Source organism: Lipotes vexillifer, unplaced genomic scaffold, assembly GCF_000442215.2.
Source record: "Lipotes vexillifer unplaced genomic scaffold, Lipotes_vexillifer_v1.1 scaffold1269, whole genome shotgun sequence".
Classification (NCBI taxonomy): domain Eukaryota; kingdom Metazoa; phylum Chordata; class Mammalia; order Artiodactyla; family Lipotidae; genus Lipotes; species Lipotes vexillifer.
The window spans coordinates 985,202-1,005,805 of NW_006779365.1; positions in this window are offsets into that span (position 1 = coordinate 985,202).

The window sequence follows — 20,604 nt, forward strand, 5'->3', positions numbered from 1 at the left end:
CTACTGAATGAACAAGTTGTCTTCATTCATTAGAGTATCCTTCCCTCCTATTTCCTGGAATTAATTTTTCTACCCTTATTGTAATTTCATATTACTTTTTCTGAAAATTACTTATCTAGTTAGGAAGGCAGACAAAGAAACTGAAGATATATGCCTGAACAAAAAAGGGAATTATAGTCTTTGCATATAAATACTTTAGATATGTAAGCCTTATGCCTCCCAAAGGCCATTGCCTATAGTTTGTGGAGTCCCTGCTTTACTTTATCTTTACCTTCTCCAACAGTGTTCACCCATATTCCTAGTCTGTCTTTTTCTACCTCCTTGATTACATTATATCCTAATCTTCCCATGTTTCTGACTCTGGCATGGCAACTTGATCTTGCTTTCTAATAATGCCCTTTTTAGGTATCTCAATTTTGGTATTCTTCATTTTTAACTTATTTCTGACTATACCTAATCAAAAAAGAAAGGTAAAAAATACTGATAATGGTGATAGTGATGATGATGATGGAAGAGACACTTTATGACCCAAAGATTGTAATGACTTATGTTCAATATTTCATTTTTATAATAAATCTGTGAGGCTGACATTATTAATATCATTTCCCAGAAGAAAAAATAAGACATTACGTAGATTAAATAAGTTGACCAAAGTTGTATAATTGATAAATATTGAAACTAAGATTTTACCTTCATCTAACTCACAGTCCTGTGCTCCTTGTTGGGCTGCACACCACAGGCCTCTAAGGCCTACACTTGCCCAGCTTTAAGACTGAAGAAAGAGCCCAGAGTCAGCAACAGAAACATCACTGGTTTAATGGATGGAGCTTCTTACCTTCTTACCTGCAATGAATGGCCAGCAGCACATGGTAGCAGTCTTTGCTCCCAGGTGGAAGGGGAGATTGCCAGTTTTAGGGGGAGTTAGGTCAGGTTGGCCTATTAGTTACCAGGGAAAGCAGCAGAGGGTCATGCCCCTTGCCACTCCTTTGATAAGAACAATCACTAGCAGGGGCCTAGGGCAAGGAGGTAGGAAGGTCAGTCCTGTGAGTAGGGTATAGATGAAGCAGGCACTGGCTGGGTAGGAAATGTACAGAGAGTGAGAGAACAGCCATCTTGAGTGGCCTGACCATACACACTTGCTGTGAAATCCTCCTCCCTAACTCTAATTTATTGAGTTACAGTTGTGTGTCAGGCATGTGTAATAGTTTTCATATGTTACATTTGTATATAAAAAGACTATCAGGAATATGCCAGTGGTAAGTGGATCATTTTTATTTCTCTCTTTTGTCAAACTTCTTGTTTGAGATTGAATTTTCCATAAACAGTATTGTCCACTTGTGAGATAGGCTCAAAGAATAGGACTTTTTCAGATGTTGCTGGAATGACGTTCAACTGACATTCAATGCCATCCAACCCCTGACTGCTAAGTTGAGCTACTGAATACTCTCTTGCTTATTTATAGTTCACTGATATTGAGATTTTATAATTAGAGGCATAATAATGCATAAAGAATTTCATAAGCCAAATGATTTAACAGATGATTATAGTTTCAGGGCTTTAGATTAATACATATATACATTTATGTATATGTGTATCCATATGCATGTGTATGTGTATGTATATGTGTGTATATGTGTATAAGACACACACACACACATACACACACACACAGTCTTCATCCAAATATTGTGTAAGCCACTAAATGTTAAAATGTTATCAATTGCTCAGATTTCCTTTTACTTAAAAAATGTCTTGCTTGCCTGGCATGTATTGTATATAAATGGTTCTTGACAGGTTATTTATCACAACAATTAGTAACACATATAAATCAGTTACAATACAAAAACAGTCCCTTAAAAAGTGCATATGAGAATTGATTGAAATTTATAAAAAAAAATTAACTAATATCTGGATCAAATGAGAATATGATTTAAGGGAAAGATAATGTCAGTTTTTTGGTAGGAAGATATAGGTAGGAAGAAATAATGCAAGAAATCAATCTCCCTCCATCTCTCTCTCTGTATCCCCCTCTCTTCAAGAATAAAATGTAAAACCTTTGGCTAAGGTTACAAACAAACGCCACTATAACCACCTACTCAATTACCTGGAACCATTTTCCTCTATAAATAAGATCTCACTTCACTGACCCTATTATGGGGAAAGGAAAAGAGAATAGCCAAGTATGTTTATTCCAGGCAGCTAGGTTTAGACTTCCAGGAAATATGCCTAACAGATGTCTTTCCCCAGAAAATTCAGCCCTAGTAGACCTAGTGATCTCTAATTCTCTAGATTTCACTTTTTTCATTGTGAGAATCAAACAAAAGAAAAGGTATGAACATTCTTTGAAAATTACATTATAATACTAAAACTATTAATACTACTAAAACTATTAAATACCTCAACACTTTGTAATACTATGATTTAATTATATATGTTTTTGAAAAAAATGACCTCAAATGTGGAATACGTGTTGCATCTTATATTTAATTTGGAGCAAAATTTAGGAAGAGGGACACTAGGAAAACTAAAAACTTTAGGAAAAGCTAGATATGATGGACATAGAAAGAAGTTAAGTGAGAGGAATGTCTGAGTAAGAAGGTAATATCCTGCATTGCATGTATGTTCAGCAAAATTTTATAATTTAACTAGTAATACAGTATAATATATACCCACAGGTGACTCTGATGATATTACTATACCAAATCAAACTTCTGGGTTTATGGATTTCTGCAATTATTTTTTTCAGTACGTGGGCCTCTCACCGCTGTGGCCTCTTCCGCTGCGGAGCACAGGCTCCAGACGCGCAGGCCCAGCAGCCATGGCCCACGGGCCCAGCCGCTCCGCGGCATGCGGGACCCTCCCGGACCAGGGCACGAACCCATGTCCCCTGCATCTACAGGCGGACCCCCAACCACTGCGCCACCAGGGAAGCCCTCTGCATTTTATATTTGCAATTTTATTAATATAACTTGGAATGTATTCCCCTAGGGGTCAGACCTCTCTCAACTCATACGATGACTTCTGCAGATAATTTCTCTTAGAGGTAGTAGATCTTTTTTCTCTGGAAAATTGTATATTAGACAAAAGAAGTAAAACTGAATACTTCCATGGGCAATATGAAAAATGAAATAGAAATGTGGTGACCCAGAAGCAACTGTGGCTCTAACAGCTGACATTACTATACTCATATTCCCGTTCTTCACTACCATCTATTTTCAGCTTCTGTTTGAATTGGTATCATAGTCATATCATGGGGTGTGGCCTGAGTAGGGAACTGACCTAGTGAGCACTTTTCTGTTAGGCAGTATCTGAGTGCTACAATGGAGACTAGGTATAGGTGAGCACCATGTTCTCTAGGTCAGTTTAGGGAAGGATGGCATGAATATAGAGCATACAAACTCAGAGAAACAAAGCAGAAAACAAAACATCTGGAAATTCATAGAAACTGAAAGAGGAGGATACAGGAAGAGGATCAGGAATCCAGAGTTGCAGCAAGGACATGCTGGCCAGCAACTTAGGTCACAATGAGAGACTGGCATGGAAACTGAATGTTGTAATCAACACGACCATCTGCCCAAGTCTGAAAATTGCTTAATATGCTTTCTACTTGGGAGAGAACCAAATTGTGTGTAGCTCCAGCTTACAGGGCGGCAACATACCTGCTAAAAGTTGATATAGAGCTGTCATAGCATCATGTCTTCTTATGCTTAATAAATCCTGACACCTCTAGTCCTCAGAGCTTCAGGTGTCACTGGTAGATGAAATTAGAAAGAATGGATGAACAGAGAGCCTAGTGATCTCCCTTCTCCAACTTTGAAAAAAAAATAGTGCTTTGAAAATCACTTTCCAATGTGCTATTGTGTCTTCTAGCTCTAGCCATTCAACAGCATTGGGACTGAAACTAGATAGCAAATGCTCACCTACATAGGTAAGGTAAACTGAGCTAAGGTAGAGAATATGAGCACATCAGATAGGAGACTGAAATAGGTAACTTCTGTAAGAGTTTAAGGCTATATATTTAATCCTGACTCTGCATCAGCTCTTCAGGCTTGTATACACAATGTCAACCTCACATGAGCTGAGTGTTTCACATCAAAAATCTAACTCATTATTTTCCCTCTTATGTCTCTTCTTCCTCCCCCTTTTACTTCTCCCAGGTCCCTTCTCTTAATTATTAGAACTACCAACCATTCAGTTTGAGACAAACTTGGGTGTTATCTTAGATTTTTTTTTTTCAGCTTTACACAATTAATAAAGTACTGAGTCCTGTCAGTTTTACCTTTTAAGGAGCTTTAAGGAGATTCACATCTATCTTCACCTGTTGATTCCCAGCACCAGGGCTCTAGTTCAGGCTTTTTTACATCTTTTCCTTGGAATACTGCACTTGGGTCCTAGGAGCTCTCCTTTCTAGTATCTTTTACCTCCCAGTCATCTTCCATTAGTGGACTTCCTGAAGAGTAAATCAACTATGCGATCCCCTACTAAAATTATTCAATACTTCAACACCTAATGGTGTTAAAATCCAAATTCACTAATATGGATCCAACAAACTACCTATAACTTTTCAAACACATTGTACTTCACTCTGTACAAGCTGCATCTTCTGCATTAAATACTCATTCACTTTTTGCCTAATAACCAACTACCTATCCTTCAAGACCTTAAAGTTTAACCTTGATTCTTTCACCTCAAATAAAGTTGGTTACTTCCTCCTTCGGGTTGTCACTATATTTTGTACTTAACTTCTAATGTGGAATCACTATACTCTGTTATAATCATAGGTCTATGTATAATTTCCTCTTTTAGACTATATGTGAAGGACTTGAGAACATATACTATATATCATAACTTTAAATGGTAAACATTATTTAGCATCCTTTGTATAGTAATTTCTCAGGGATTATATAAGGGATGTTGAAAGGCATAACTCTAGGTTTATTTCATTCCATCATTAGAGACAAATTATATCACCTGACATATATTATCCTATCAACTTTAATATATGCTCTATCAACTACACTATGTATAATTTTCAGTATGTTTCAAATGAATGAAGACATTGCTTTTCATATTCAAATAATTTTAAATGTTTAGAGTGCTTACCTCATTATAGTTTTGTATATATTCTGAAATAAAATATGTGATATATACTTCATGATATATATACATATATATATTCATATTCTGAAACAAAAGTCTTTTACTTCCCATAGAAGAAAAAAGGAGACGAATATTCCTTGAAACTTTTAAGGTCATCAAAACCAAGAAAAATCTGAAAAAAAGTCACAACCAAGGGGATGTGACAACTAAATGCAGAGCGATATTCTGGATATTCTGCAATGAATCAGAAAAGGGCATTAGGTAAAAACTAAGAAGATATGAATAAACTATGGACTTTGTTTAATAATACTGTATTGATATTGGTTCATTAATTGTACCCAAAATACTACAGTAATGTAATATGTTAATGAGAAGAAACTGGGTATGGGATATATAAGAACTCATTGTAGTATTTTTGCAATTATTCTTGAAATATAAAACTGTTCTAAAAATAGTCTCTTATTTTTAAATGAAAGTGAAATACATACTTTTAAGATAAAAAAAATCTAATAGAGTTGTCAGCAGACTTGCATAATGTACATGTGAAAATATGTTATTTAGGCAGAACAAAGAGTGTACCAGATATTTGAATCTACACAAATAATGGTTTCAAAAATGATTAAAATGAAGGTAAATATAAAAGATATTTTTCCTCTCCCTAATTATTTGAAATATTTGATTTTTTTAGTTACAAATAGTACAATAATGAGATGTTCTTAATGAATGTAAATAAAAATGGTGTCACATTCAATGAAAACAATGGGAGGCAGAGTTTAAAAAGTAAATTTTCTATATTGTGAACAAGGTAGTATAATGTCTTTTTAAAGTTGGGTAGTTATAAACTAAAGATGTATATTGTAAACCCTAGGGCAATAACTAAAAAAAATTAAGCAGTGGTCTAACTAATAAGCCTAGAGTAGAAATAAAATGAAACCATTGAATAAAAATTATCTGATTTAAAACAAGGCAGAAAGAAATGAACAACAACACAGAATTCATGGAGCAAGTAGAAAATGACTTGAAAAAAAATGACAACTATATATTCAAAAATACCAACAAGGTATAAAACATGTAAGTTAAAAGGCAAAAATTGCCAGATTTGTGTGAGGGGGTGAAATATGTAACAGCTATATACTCTCTACAAGAGACCAATTTTATTTTATTTTTTATTGGAGTATAATTGCTTTACTATGTTGTGTTAGTTTCTGCTGTACAATGAAGTGAATCAGCTATATGTATATGTATATCCCCACCCCTCTAGGACCTCCCTCCCACCTGCCCCAGTCCCACCCATCTAGGTTGTCACAGAGCACCAAGCTGAGCTCCCTGTGCTATACAGCAAGTTCCCATTAGCTATCTATTTTACACATTGTAGTGTATTTATGTCAAATCTAATCTCCTAATTTGTCCCACCCTCCCCTTCACCCCCTGTGTCCACATGTCCATTCCCTACATCTACGTCTATATTCCTGCCCTGCAAATAGGTTCATCTGTACCATTTTTCTAAATTCCACATATATGTATAAATATATGATATTTGTTTTTTTTCTTTCTGGCTTACTTCAGTCTGTATGACAGACTCTAGGTCCATCCACATGTCTACAAATGACCAATTTTGTTCCTTTTTTATGGCTGAGTGATATTCCATTGTATATATGTACCACATCTTCTTTAGCCATTCATCTGTCACTGGACATTTAGGCTGTTTCCACATTCTGGCTATTGCAAATTGTGCTGCAATGAACATTGGGGTACATGTGTCTTTTTGAATTATGGTTTTCTCAGGGTATATGCCCAGTAGTGGGATTGCTGGGTCATATGGTAGCTCTATGTTTAGTTTTTTAAGGAACCTCCATACTGTTCTTCATAGTGGCTGTATCAATTTATATTCCCACCAACAGTGTAAAAGGGTTCCATTTTCTCTACACTCTCTCCAGCATTTATTGTTTGTAGATTTTTTGATGATGACCATTCTGACTGGTGTGAGGTGATACCTCATTGTAGTTTGGATTTGTATTTCTCTAATGATTAACAATGTTGAACATCTTTTCATGTGCCTGTTGGCCATCTGTATGTCTTCTTTGGTGAAATGACTATTTACATCTTCTGCCCATTTTTTAATTGGGTTATTTGTTTTTTTGGTATTGAGATCCATGGACTGTTTGTATATTTTGGAGATTAATCCTTTGTCTTTTGTTTCATTTGCAAATATTTTCTCCCATTCTGAGGGTTGTCTTTTCATCTTCTTCATGGTTTCCTTATCTGTGCAAAAGCGTTTAAGTTTAATTAGGTCCCATTTGTTTATTTTTGTTTTTATTTTCATTACTTTAGGAAGTGGATCAAAAAAGATCTTGCTGTGTTATATATAATAGTGTGTTTTGCCTATGTTTTCCTCTAACAGTTTTATAGTGTCCAGTCTTACATTTAGGTTTTTTATCCATTTTGAGTTTATTTTTGTGTATGGTGTTAAGTAGTGTTCTAACTTCACTCTTTTACATGTAACTCTCCAGTTTTCCCAGAACCACTGATTGAAGAGGCTGTCTTTCCTCCACTGTATGTTCTTGCCTCCTTTGTCATAAATTAGGTGACCATATGTGAGTGGTTTTATCTCTGGGCTTTCAGGCCTGTACCATTGATCTATATTTCTGTTTTTGTGCCAGTACCATACTGTCTTGATTACTGTAGCTTTGTAGTATAATTTGAAATCAGGGAGCCTGATTCCTCCAGCTCCGTTTTTCTTTCTCAAGACTGCTTTGGCCATTTGGGGTCTTTTGTGTTTCCATATGAATTGTAAGTTGTTTTGTTCTAATTCTGTGAAGAATGCCATTGGTAGTTTGTTAAGGATTGCATTGAATCTGTAGATTGTTTTAGGTAGTATAGTCATTTTCACAATATTGATTCTTCCAATCCAAGAACATGGTGTATTTCTCCATGTATTTATATCATCTTTGATTTTTTTCATCAGTGTTTTAGAGTTTTCTAAGTACAAGTCTTTTGCTTCCTTAGGTAGGTTTATTCCCAGGTGTTTTATTCTCTTTGTTGCAAAGGAAAATGGGATTGTTTCCTTAATTTCTCTTTCTGATTATTTTTTGTTTGTGTATAGGAAAGCAAGAGATTTCTGTGCATTAATTTTGTATCCTGCAACTTTACCAAATTCATTGATTAGCTCTAGTATTTTTCTAGTGACATCTTTAGGTTTATCTGTGTATAGTATGTCATCTGCAAACAGTGACAGTTTTACTTCTTTTCCAATTTGTATTCCTCTCGTTTCTTTTTATTCCCTGATTTTTGTGGCTATGACTTCCAAAACTATGTTGAATAAGAGTGGTGAGAGTGGACAGACATCCTTGTCTTGTTCCTAATCTTAGTGGAAATGCTTCTAGTTTTTCACCATTGAGAATGATGTTTGCTGTGGGTTTCTCATATATGGCCATCATTGTGTTGAAGTATGTTCCCTCTATGCCCACTTTCTGGAGAGTTTTTCTCATAAATACGTGTTGAATTTTGTCAAAAGCTTTTTCTGCATCTTGAGATGATTGTATGGTTTTTATTCCTTAATTTGTTAATATGGTGTGACACATTGATTGATTTGCATATATTGAAGAATCCTTGCAATCCTGGGATAAATCCCATTTGATCATGGTGTATGATCCTTTTAATGTATTGTTACATTCTGTTTGCTAGTATTTTGTTGAGGATATTTGTGTGTATATTTATCAGTGATATTGGTCTGTAATTTTCTTTATTTGCGATATCTTTGTCTGCTCTTGGTATCAGGGTGATAGTGGCCTCATAGAATGAATTAAGGAGTATTCCTCCCTCTGCAATTTTTGGAAGAGTTGAGAAGGATAGGTCTTAGCTCTTCTCCAAATGTTTGATAGAAGTCACCTGTGAACCCACCTGGTCCTGGGCTTTTTTTGTTGGAATATTTTAAATTACAGTTTCAATTTCATTACTTGTGATAGGTCTGTTTATATTTTCTAATTCTTCCTGGTTCAGTCTTAGAAAATTGTGCCTTTCCAAGAATTTGTCCATTTCTTCATGGTTGTCCAATTTATTGGCATATAGATGTTTGTATTAGTCTCTTATAATCCTTTCTATTTCTGCAGTGTCATTTGTGATTTCTCCTTTTTCATTTCTAATTTTATTGATTTGCATCCTCTCCCTTATTTTCTTGATGAGCTGGCTAAAGGTTTATCAATTTTTTTAATCTTCTCAACGAACCAACATTTAGTTTTATTGATCTTTGCTATTGTTGTTTTCATTTCCATTTCATTTATTTCTGCTCTACCCTTTATGATTTCTTTCCGTCTACTGACGTTGGGTTTCCTTTGTTCTTCTTTCTCTAGTTGCTTTAGGTTTAAGGTTAGATTGTTTATTTGAGATTTTTCTTTTTTCTTGACGTGAGATTGGATTGTTATAAACTTCCCTCTTAGAACTGCTTTAGCTGCATTCCATAGGTGTTCGGTCATTCTGTTTTCATTGTCATTTGTTTTATGTAATTTTTGATTTCTTCTTTGATTTCTTCAGTGACCTGTTGTTTATTTAGTAGCACACTATTTAGCCTCCATGTATTTGTGTTTTTACAGTTTTATTCCTGTAATTGATTTCTAATTTCACAGCATTATGGTAAAAAAAAATGCTTGATACAATTTCAATTTTCTTAAATTTTTCTGGACTTTATTTGTGACTCAAGATGTGATCTATCCTGTAGAATGTTCCATGTGCACTTGAGAAGAAAGTGTATTCTGCCACTTTTGGGTAGCATGTCCTATATATCAATTAAATCTATCTGGTTTATAATGTCACTTAAAGCTTGTGTTTGCTTATTTATTTTCTGTTTGGGCAATCTGTCCATTGTTGTAAGTGGGGTGTTAAACTCCCCTACTATTATTGTGTTACTGTCGATTTCCCCTTTTATGGCTGTTAGCATTTGCCTTATGTATTGATGTGCTCCTATGTTGGGTTCATAAACATTTATAATTGTTATGTCTTCTTCTTGGATAGATCCCTTGATCATTATGTAGTGTCTTTCCTTATCTCTTGTAACAATCTTTATTTTATAGTCTATTTTATCTGATACGAGTATTGCTACTCCAGCTTTCTTTTGATTTCCATTTGCATGGAATATCTTTTTCCATCCTGTCACTTTCAGTCTGGGTGTATCCCTACGTCTGAATTCGGTCTCTTTAGACAGCATACATATGCATCTTGTTTTGTATCCATTCAGTCAGTCTGTGTCTCTTAGTTGGAGCATTTAATGCATTTATATTCAAGGTTATTATTGATTCTTATGTTCCTATTACCATTTTCTTAATTGTTTTGGCTTTGTTTTTGTGGGTTTTTTCCTTCTCTTGTGTTTCCCACTAGAGAAGTTCCTTTAGCATTTGTTGTAAAGCTGGTTTGGTGCTGAATTCTCTTAGCTTTTGCTTGTCTGTAAAGCTTTTGATTTCTCTGTCGAATCTGAATGAAATCCTTGCTGGGTAGGGTAATCTTGGTTGTAGTTTTTCCCCTTTCATCATTTTAAGTATATCCTGCCACTCCCTTCTGGCCTGCAGAGTTTCAGCTGAAAATCAGCTGATAACCTTATGGGGATTCCTTTGTATGTTATTTTTTGCTTTTCCCTTGCTGCTTTTATTATTTTTTCTTTGAATTTAATTTTTGTTAGTTTGATTATTATGTATCTTGGTGTGTTTCTCCTAAGGTTTATCCTATTTGGGACTCTACACTTCCTGGAGTTGGGTGAATATTTCCTTTCCCATGTTAAGGAAGATTTCCACTTTAATGTCTTTGAATATTTTCTCAGACATTTTCTTTTTCTCTTCTTCTTCTGAGACCCCTATAATTCAAATATTGGTGCATTTAATGTTGTCCCAGAGGTCTCTTAGGCTGTCTTCATTTCTTTTCATCCTTTATTCTTTATTCTGTTCCAAGGCAGTTATTTCCACCATTCTGTCTTCCAGCTCATGTCATTGTCCTTCTGCCTCAGTTATTCTGTTATTGATACCTTATAGTGTACTTTTCTTTTCAGTTATTTTATTGTTCATCTCTGTTTGTTTGTTCTTTAGTTCTTCTACATCTTTGTTAAACATTTCTTGTATTTTCTTGATTCGTGCTTCCACTGTATTTCTAAGATTCTGGATCATCTTTACTATCATTACTCTGAATTCTTTTTCAGGTAGGTTGCATATTTCCTCTTCATATATTTGGTCTTGTAGGTTTTTACCTTGCTCCTTTATCTGTGACATATTATTTTGTCATCTCATTTTTTTTTTTTTTTTTGGTGGGTGGGATTGTGTTCCTATCTTACTGGTTTTTTGGCCTGAGGCTTCCTGTACTGAAATTTTTAGGTTGTTGGATAAAGCTGGGTCTTGCTGCTGAAAAGAGTACCTCCATAAGACCTCAATATGATGAATATTTCCTGGGGTCCGAGGTTCTCTGTTAGTCCAGTGGTTTGGACTCTGAGCTCCCACAGCAGGAACACCAGGCCTGACTCCCATCTCATGAACCAAGATCTCACAAACCACACGAGGTGGCAGGGGAAAAAATGGAGCAGAACAATAACAAAGAGTAAAAAATAAAACAAGATTAGAAAACTAACAGATATATTAGAAAAAAGAAAAAAAAATAAAAATATAGATGAAACAACAACCAGAAGGTAAAACAGAACCACAACAACACAAAAGAGGAGGAAAAAAAAAAGCCAGGAAAAGGCCTTGGTTGTGGGGGCGGGGCTTAGGCATGGGTGGTTTTTCACAGAAGTGTAAAACCAAAGGGTGGAATAATATATTATGCAAATGCAAAATCAAAAGAATGCTGAACTGACTATAGTAATATCACATGGAAGAGATTTAAGAACACGGGATATAACAAAGATGGACTAACAGGAACTGGATTTACCCTCCTCCCTGAGACAAATATATACAAACACAGGGTATACAAAATAATAGTTTCAAGATAGGACATCTGAAACTTAAGGACAGTGATCCATGACTTGCTGGAAAACAATGAGGTGAGCCCAATGATTTCCCATTCCTTGAGAGAGTTTCCAGGTAGAAACTTTAGGGAGTAGAATTTTCAGAAGTATCTTGCTTCAGTAGCAGATAGTAATCATCCCTAGACTAAAGACAGCACTGGTGGCAAGATTATCTTATTCACCAAACTCTAACCAGGTTCCTCTGATCCCCCTTCTTGACTAAGCCTCAACCTTGGCCTCTAAAGGCTTAAACGAAACACTAACATACCTTCTAACAGTCTCAGGCCTAATCCCTTTGGTGACTCTAGCCCCTCTTAAAGTGCCTACCTAAGAAAACTCAATGTTACCAAAAGAATTTACTGCTCCTTCCAACCAACACCTGAAGAGTGTGACCCTGTTTTCCAGCCTCTGTGAGCGGGTGGGAGTTTAAACTTTAGAAACAACAGTTAGCGAACCCAGAGGAGTTTCACATAGACTGACTCCTCCTTCCATTTTTTTTTTTGTAATTTTTAACTTCCTTGACGCTACTGAGACCCCTTTCACCACCATCACCACCTTTGCCCCCATTCTCCCTTTGAAATGCTCTGTCAACTGTGTACAAATCAAAGCTGATTTCAGTTCACTCTGGACTCCATTCCCTATTGCAATAGTCTTTTACTGGTTGAAGTATATCCTTACCACTTTAACTACTGTTGGCTTCATTTATCTTTGACTCTGGTTCAGCCAGACATTGAGCAGAGACCTGAAGGAAGTAAGGAGTAGAGCATGTTGATATCTGGGGATAAGCATTCCAGGCAGAAAGGACAGAGCCAATACACAGGTGGTATATGTCTGGTAGGAGTGAGCCTGATGTGAGGTTGGAGAAGAGTGATGTTGACACAGAGTGGGAGAAGTTGAGGTCACTGAAGGGGCTTTGGTTTTAACTGAATGAACTCTGGAGCCACCTGAGGCTTTTAAGTAGATCAGCAACATCATCTGGCTAAATTTTAGAACAATAACTCTTAACTTATTTGAAAGTAGAACATAATAGAGGATGGAGATTAAAGTAGAGTGAAACAAATTGCAAAAATCCTGAAGAAAGATGATTCCATTTTAGACCAGATATGTAGAAATAGAGGAGATAAGAAAAGTTCAGATTTTGCATGTTTTTTTAAAGGCAGGTATAGCTAATTGATTGATTAGATGTGACATTTAAGAGAAATCTTAGTGTCAAGTATGTTTCCAAGGAATTTACTGGATGAAATAGAAGGATCAAGTTGTCATTTACTGACAAGGGAGACAATTGGAGGGCTTCTTTGAGGGGAAGGTAAAAGAAAAAAACAAAAGCTTACTATGAACCTGGTAACTTCTACTAGACAGAAAAGTGGAGATATTAAATATATAGTTGAAATATATGGCTGGAGTTCAAGAGTAGAGATATGAATCTGAGAATCATCAAATGTATATATGTATATATATGTATACTATAACAGTAAATAAAATAACCAAGGGGGTGAATATAGAAAGAGAAACCAAAAAAAGGTTCAGGAACTGAAAGAACTGCATCATCTTAACAAGTAGTAGTCAGGGAAATGTGGAAGACTCAGCCAGAGGATTACAGAAAACCTCAGGGAAATATGAAGGCTTGGAATACAAATGAACTGAATAAAGTGTTTTAAAGAAGTACTGTGTCATATGCTGCAGCTGGGTCAAGAAAGATGAGGCTTGACAATTCAACAGTAGATTTGGTAAGGTGGAGATCATTATTAATATAGACAAGAGCATTTTTGGTGGAGTGATAGGACAGAGAGACTAATGTAAGAGGGATTATAAAAAGATGGGAGAAGAGAATGTGTGTAACAAATATAATTGATTATTTCATCTATAAAAAGGAAGAAATAAACAGCATCATAAGTGATAAATTCCATATAGTGATAATTGTCAATACAAATAAAATATATTTTACATATTATGAGCTTACCAAGTTCATAGATTGCTGACATATTTCAATGCCCAATGACTTGTATAGGACCTTGAATTTAATGGATGATCAACTGGCCTTTGATACTGATAAATAAAATTTTTAAATATTTGAAGGCATAAGATAAATAGTTATGTAATTGTGTGGACAGGTACAGCTAAACCTTTTCCAAATAAATGGAAGAACTTGCTCCATGCATGTAGAGAATGAGCCTCTACTTACATGTTCACAAACAAAACATGAATTGGAGGGGAGTAAAGCATTTAATGAGATAAATTAGGCATACTTTATTGGCATATTTAATTTGAGTCCCATTTGCTGTCTAATACAGTTATATTTTAATCTAAAGAAATGTTAACTTTTAGTCAAAATTATACTAGAAATAAAATAATGAAGTTAACAAGTTGTATTTTTATTGTATAAATTATGTTTCAAAGTTAAAATTAGCTGCATTAGGCATTTTCTGAGTATTAATAATCAAAGTTTAAATGGGATTAATTTTATTTATTTTTTATTTTTTAAATGAGATTAATTTTAAAATGTCTTTGACATCATCTCCAAACTCTCTGCCATTAATTTTCATGTTTTTAAAATTAATGACTTATACAAGTTTTAGAAACTCATTGGACATAATAGAATCCTATTTGCATGGATACCAAAGCAGGGTGTCCTTGACTCATTTTTTTAAAGTAGATCTTTATTGGAGTATAATTGCTTCACAATACTGTGTTCGTTTCTGCTGTGCAACAAAGTGAATCAGCCATATGTATACATATGTCCCCATATCCCCTCTCTCTTGAGCCTCACTCCCATCCTCCCTATCTCACCCCTCTAAGTTATTGCAAACACTGAATTGATCTCCCTGCGTTATGCTGCTACTTCCCACTAGCTATTTTATATTCTGTAGTATATATACGTCAAAGCTATTCTTACTTCGCCCAGCTTCCCCCTCCCATCCCATATCCTCAAGTCTATTCTCTATGTCCACATCTTTATTCCTGCCCTGGAACAAGGTTCATCAGTACCATTTGTTTTTTGTTTTTTTTTAAAGATTCCATATATAGGTGTTAGCATACGGTATTTGTTTTTCTCTTCTGACTTACTTCACTCTGTATGACAGACTCTAGGTCCATCCACCTCACTACAAGTAACTCAGTCTTGTTTCTTTTTATGGCTGAGTAATATTCCATAGTATATATGTGCCATATCTTCTCTATCAATTCATCTGTCGATGGACATTTAGGTTGCTTCCATATCCTGTCTATTGTAAATAGTGCTGCAATGAACTGTGGTACATGTCTCTTCTTGAATTATGTATTTCTCAGGGTATATGTCCAGTAGCTGGAAAGGGTGTGGTGAAAAGATAACCCTCCTGCACTATTGGTGAGAATGTAAACTGATACAACCACTGTGGAAAACAGTTTGTAGGTTCCTTAAAAAATTTGACTCATTTTTGATGACCTACAAACACTGATCAACAGGAAGAAGTAGATAATTAAGTAGAAAATAAAATGCCTGTTTTCTTAGGAAGCACAATGCATGATATGCAAACTAAAGCACTTAATTTGGGGAGTAATAATTAATTTTTAAATGTTGACTGTTAGTTTTAAATTCAGCTAAATTTTAAATCCTTTCGTGTATATGAATATCAAACACTATGAATCTAAGTAAAAAGTTTTTCTTGTGCATTTATATTCATTGGCGTCTGAGACAGTGAAAGCTTTTTTGTCAAAAAGGAATGTTTGCCACCCTTTAAAACATTGTTGTAAAATTAGTTGACAGAGGATGTTTGTTTTAACCTGTTTACTGAATCCACCTCTATAGAGACAGAATGATATGAAGACTTAACTTTAAAGAATATATTTGCCTGATTTAGTCATAATGTGTTAGAAATCATGTATTTTGTTTGGCAAACACAACCCCTCACGCCCTTCACACTCTTGAAAAATCAATATTCTCAAGGAATACCTTTGTTCTTCCACCAAGAGCTAAATAAAAAGACACACTTCAAACAAAGCAGTGAAATTAGGAAGAGGAACACAAGGATTGACAGAACTACCAAACTAGCCTTTTACTCATCTTGCTGGATAGCTCAAAATATACCCTAAAAAGCTCACCTCTAACATGTGCTATTTATTTGACACTCATAGAGTTGAGATTGGAATTAAAGGAACTGTTAATATATATGAATATACTTTGTTAGATGGACTTCTAATCATTCCTCAAAGTCCAGCTCCAGTATTCTCTCTAGGGTCTCCTTTCTCTCGATGTCCCTAGCACTCTACTTGTACTCATGACACAGCACAGGGCATATCTTATTCATCTACCCATGCCCAGTCCTTCTGCACAGGGAGGGAGGTGCTCAGTAAATACTGAATACAAAAACCTCCAACTATAAAAGTGACTGCGTTAGGTTTTTTGTTGCTATGTGCAGGCTTTCTGTAGTTGTGGTGAGGGGGCTACTCTTCATTGCTGTGTGAGCTTCTCATTGTGGTGCCTTCTCTTGTGTGGAGCATGGGCTTTAGGCACACGGGCTTCAGTAGTTGCAGTGCATGGGCTTGAGTAGTTTTGGTTTGCGGGCTCTAGAGCACAGGCTCAGTAGTTGTGGTGCATGAGCTCTGTTGTTCTGCAGCATGTGGGATCTTCCAGGACCAGGGATAGAACCAGGGTCCCCTGCATTGGCAGACAGATTCTGAACCACTGCACTACCAGGTAAGTCCCATCGCCACCAATTTAAATGGAAGTTTGATGTACTCCAGTGATCTTACCAATTACTCTTTATTATCTCTCATATTTGTCCTCTCCATCTCTGATTCATTAACTCTCATCTTGTATTTCCCTTATCCTTTAAATACATTTACCTGGATATTCTTCTAGCACTACACAGTCAACATGTGCAAAATTGAATTTCAATTTACATATTTTAATTTGCTTTTCTGTTAAAGAGATCTCAATTCCCTTGGTTATGAGTTCTTTGGCTCTGTCCTTTTCCTCACCTCAACACCTCCTGTTTTTAGCCAAGTCTGATAATGGTATTTCCACACTCTCACTTCTGATTTTTCCAATTATTCCTGGAAATGCATGGTTAAGTCCTTATAATCTTTATCTTGGACTTCTATGTTAGTTTTCTGTCTGGTTAAGTTTTCCTAGACTACTATGTGAATCTTTTACCTGGTGTCTTTACATTCAATTCCTCCCCTACCCTCTCTCTATTCAATCTGCCCTATGCAATTTTTAAATGTAACACGCTCTTAAATTTTCAATCACTTTCTTGTTTACAAAATCAATGGTGTACAATTTATCACTAAATAGAAGTTCAACTCCTTAGGGCTGCAAAGTTATCAATATCTACACTCAACCTGTTTTCAATCTTTTTCCTCTCCCCTTTATTATTATTAAAATTATATTCTAGCCAAACTAAACTGAAACTCTCTTCTCAAACATTCACTGTATTTTGCAAATATTTGCTTTATTCATGCTGCTCCAGAAATAACACTTTTCATCTTTTCAATCTAAACCCTACTCATCCACTAAGATTCATCTCAAATACTACTCCCTATGTGCATGCCAAAGGAGGAACTCAGTTACAGGGTTTCCTGTTAATCATACTCATAATTTTCTATCATCACTGGTCCATGTGAGGCCCCTGTTTTGTTTTATTCAGTTATTTATTCCTTTAAACCCCTCCCTCCCATTCCTATGCAGCCTTTCAAGAGCAACAATTTAGGGTGTTTAATATGTATCCAACATTTATGTGTTCTGATCAGACCATCATTACATAAATGACATTTTACTATGGAATGCATTTTGTCTTTTCTTTTTCACTCAGTATTATGGGTTTTAGAGATCTATCTACATTTCAGTGTGTACAATCTAGTCTCTTTTTTCTAACTGCTGCATCTTATTCTACCAATTCACTGTGTATATTGCAGCCCAAGTAAACTTTAAAAATAAAAATTTGATTATTCCATTCTGTTGCTTAATATTTTTTGGTAATTTTCTCATTTCACTTAGGATACATATCAAAATTCTTAGCACGTTTATAAGACCTCAGACGATCTGGGCTGTGTCTAGCTCTTAAGTTCCACTCTTTACCCTTCTCCCCTTTGACTGCATTCCAGCCATACTAAGAACCTCATGCCTGTTATACTTCCCCTTTTACTCTTTGCACATAATGTTCTGTCATACTATGGGTATGAGCTTAAATTTTCCTTTCTCAGATAAGTCTTCTAGGACTGGTGAAATAAACCAGGGACCCAAATCTTAAATATTCTTTCATATCAAATGCTTTTTATTACACTTTACACAATCTGTGTATGTATTTATTTCTGTGTTCAGTCAATTCTTTAGTATCTGTCTTACCCACTATAAGATCAGCTCCATGAAGGCTAGGGCCAGGTGTGTTTGCTCCACAGTCCATCTTGTTTCTGGCCCATGATCCACAAGGAAGCCTTCAAGAAAAAAGCGTTGAATGAATGACACAGGAAAAGTGACTTGCTCAGCCTCAGGAAACTAATTAAAGTCAACCTCAGGACAAGAAAGTAGTACTTTTTATGGTAAACTTATTTTTAAATATTTTATTTATTTATTTATTTATTTATATTGAGGTATCATTGATTTACAATATATTAGTTCTAACTGTACAACATAGTGTTTCAAAATATTTATGGATTATATTCCTTCAATAGCTATTACAAAATATTTGTTATCTTCCCTATGCTGTGTTATAACCTGGTAGTGTATTTATCTTATACATAGTAGTCTGTACTTCTTAATACCTTACCCTTATACTTCTCATCCTACTGAAAACTGCTAGTTTGTTCTCTATATCTGTGAGTCTGAGTCCTTTTTGTTATATTCACTAGTTTGTTCTGTTTTTTTGGGCTCCACATATCAGTGATAACATAGAGCATTTGTCTTTCTCTGTCTGACTTATTTCATTTAGCATAATACACTCCAAGTGCATCCATGTTTTTACAAATGGCAAAATGTCATTATTTTTTATGGCTAAGTAGTACTCCATTGTGTATGTATGTATATATACATATATCACATCTTCTTTATCCATTCATATGTTGTTGGACACGTTGTCTCCATATTTTGGTTACTGCAAATAAGGCTGCTATAAACATTGAGGTATGTGTATATTTTCGAATTACTGCTTTATTTTCTTCAGATATATAGCCAGGAGTGGAATTGCTGGATGATATAGAAGTTGTATTTTTGGTTCTCTGAGGAAACTTCACACTGTTTTCCACAGTGGTTTACCAATTTATTACCCTAAAAGAGTGTACTAGGGTTCCCTTTTCTCCATATCCTCACCAACACTTATTTGTTGTCTTTTTGATGATAGCCATTCTGACAGGTGAGAGGAGATATCTCATTGTGGTTTTAATTTGCATTTCTCTGATAATTAGCTATGTTGAATGTCTTTTCTTGTGCCTGTTAGCCATCTGTATGTTTTCTATTCAGGTCTTCTGCCCAGTTATTAACTGGGTTGTTTGATTTTTTTATACTGAGTTGTATGAGCTGTTTGTATATTTTGGTTATTAACCTCTTACTGGTCACATTATTTACAAATAATTTTTCCCATTCAGTATGTTGTCTTCTCATTTTGTCCATGGTTTCCTTCACTGTGCAAAACCTTTTAAGTCTAATTAAAGTCCCATTCTTTATTTTTGCTTATTAAGTCCCATTTCTTTATTTTTGCTTTTATTTATTTTGCCTTAGGAGAGCAGTCCCAAACCTTTTTACCACCAGGGACTGGTTTCATGGAAGACAGTTTTTCCACAGATGGGGGACAGGGGTTTGTTCAGGCGGTAATGAGAGTGATGGTTCAGGCAGAGATGCAAGCAATGGTTCAGGTGGTAATGAGAGTGATGAGCTGTGATGGGTAGTGGCAGATGAAGGTTCGCTTGCTCACCCACCACTCACCTCCTGCTGTGAAGCCCAATTCTTAATATGCTGTGGACTTCTACCAGTCCACATCCTGGGGGTTGAGGACTCCTGCCTTAGGAAACAGATCCAAAAATAATTTGCTACAATTTATGTCAGAGAGTGTTCTGCCAATATTTTATTCTAGGAGTTTCAAGGTTTCAGGTCTTACATTTATGTCTTTAATGCATTTTGAATTAACTGTTTTATTTGGTGTGAGAAAATTTTCTAATTTCACTGTTTTACATGTAACTGTTCAGTTTTCCCAGCACTACTTATTGAAGAGACTGTGTTTTCCCCTTTGTATAATGCTGTCTCCTTTTTTTTAGATTAACTGACCATAAGTTTGTATGTTTAGTTCTGGGCTCTATTCTGTTTAAATGATCTCTGTGTTTGTTTTTGTGCCAGTACTATGCTGTTTCAATAACTATAGCTTAGTGTTATAGTCTAAGCCAGGGAGCATGATACCTCCAGCTTTATTTATTTATTTACTTCTCAAGATTGCTTTGGATATGTGGGGTACTTTCTGGGTCCATACAAATTTCAGTATTATTTGTTCTTGTCTGTGAAATATGTCATGAATATTTTCATAGGGAGTTCATTGAAACTAGTTTGCCTTGAGTAGTATGGTCAT